The sequence below is a fragment of the Sander vitreus genome, chromosome 24 (genome assembly GCF_031162955.1).
Source record: "Sander vitreus isolate 19-12246 chromosome 24, sanVit1, whole genome shotgun sequence".
NCBI lineage: Eukaryota > Metazoa > Chordata > Actinopteri > Perciformes > Percidae > Sander > Sander vitreus.
This window is the reverse complement of record NC_135878.1, coordinates 12,887,024-12,888,953: the sequence shown is the minus strand read 5'-3', so window position 1 is coordinate 12,888,953 and position 1,930 is coordinate 12,887,024. Positions and strand designations below refer to the sequence as shown.

General features: G+C 41.6%; 1 non-coding gene across 1 annotated transcript; it reads left to right on the top strand.

The window, feature by feature from the left end:
• The first annotated feature begins 1,196 nt into the window (after positions 1 to 1,196).
• trnat-cgu (transfer RNA threonine (anticodon CGU)) lies at positions 1,197 to 1,269 on the top strand. Its single transcript has one exon. It is a non-coding gene; the product is annotated as a tRNA-Thr (tRNA).
• Positions 1,270 to 1,930: the final 661 nt, after the last annotated feature.

The following is a 1,930-nucleotide window of genomic DNA, read 5'->3' as shown; positions in this document are numbered from 1 at the left end:
GTGCCTATGTTATCTCCTTACATATACCTACGCTCTCCGTCTCTGCAAGATTGGGAATGATTGAGATTTCTATTGGCACAGCTACCAGAAGACTTACAACTTTCAGGCATGTTGCTCACGTCACATCTACATCTTCAAGCTCAGTTGGAGGCTGCGCAGTAACGAAACTCAGAGAAATCTGTTTTTTTATTTTCAGACACGGAGCGTTTCCTTTAGTCGCCCGTCAGTAGCGTCACATAACCTCTCACCCTCTAGTTACTCGTAACTGCCTTTGCAACACAGTAATACAACAGAGACCTTATTTATTGATACATATCAATATCGATCCATTTTAACATCACTACAATGTGCTGGTTGAAGAGTAGCTAATGTTAATGCTAACATTATAGCATTACAACATCTTTCAACATGCTCATGAAGTTATTTTTAGTATGATTGTTTTGACCACGGTTAACAGCACTGGGCTAACCCACGAATGCAATTCAATTCAATTTTATTTATAGTGTCAAATCATAACAGGAATTATCTCAGGACACTTTACAGGTCTAGACCACACTCGGTTAAACTCCACAATCGCATGCGGCCTAACAACCTCGCTGGCCAGCAGTCACACACACACACAGACAGCGCAGCAGGCAAAGGCGGGGGAGATACCCGTTTATATTCTATCTATATAGGCTATATACATTAGATTTAGTATTTAGTTCGTACTTTATTTGGTGTATTTATTTTCAGATTTTTTAAAAAATTAGAAGTTGAGTTTCAATCTGTATGATAAATTAACCCGAGCCCGAGCAATGCAAGTTTAAGTTACAATATACACCTGGTTTATTCATCCGCCATTTCTGTTCATTATGCTGTTTTGATAAAAACTAGTAAATTGATTATTACCTCTCCTCCACTCAAACTTAAATGCCTTGGCCCTTAAAATTCAAGTTCATTTCACCTTTGACACAGTCAGCATCACATGCACCTTAAGCCACGGGTTAACTAGGGGTTAAGTGTTTTGCTCAGGGACACATTGGTTGTTGTATTGCAGTGGGAATTGAACCCAGGTCTCCCATACCAAACGCATGTGTCATATCCACGCCATGCCATCTCCACCCACATGGTGGGCATGTTACAGTGTCCTAGTGTACACCTGGGCCACGTTCAGCCCCAACAAAACGAGCATACCGTTTCTTTTAACTGTACAAGGTGCTGTAGCTTAGAGGTTAAAGCGCCTGTCTCGTAAACAGGAGATCCTGGGTTCAAATCCCAGCAGTGCCTGATAATCAGTTAATTACCTCAATACTTTCTTGTCACTGGCATTTACATACAGTCACCTTTATATTAAATAATGAGAACAAACTTAATTCCTGATTTCCCAGAGCCAAAAAGTTACTCAATTCAATTCAATTCAATTTTATTTATAGTGTCAAATCATAACAGGAATTATCTCACGACACTTTACAGATAGAGTAGGTCTAGACCACGCTCTATAATTTACAAGGACCCAACAATTCCAGTGATCCACATGAGCATGCATAAATGCGTAAGCGTGACAGTGGCAAGGAAAAACCCTCCCTCTTAGGAAGAAACCTCGGACAGACCCAGGCTCTTGGTAGGTGGTGTCTGACGGTGCCCGTTGGGGGTATGATGAACAATGGCAACAATAGTCACAATAAAGATATTGTAATAGTTATAATAGTTCATGGTGTCGTAGAGCATAGCAGGGCATAACAGGGCGTGGCAGGGCGTTGGCCGGACATAGCAAGTCAAAGCCGGGCATTGCAGTGCGTAGCAGGGTGTAATAGGGCACAGCAAAAAGAACATAAGGACTCCAGGGAATAAGCTCCCTGGAGTTATGTTAGTAACAAGCATTTCTGTGACACGAATACACACAGATGGAAAGAGAGAGGAGAGAGAAGCTCAGTGTTTCCAAGGAGTA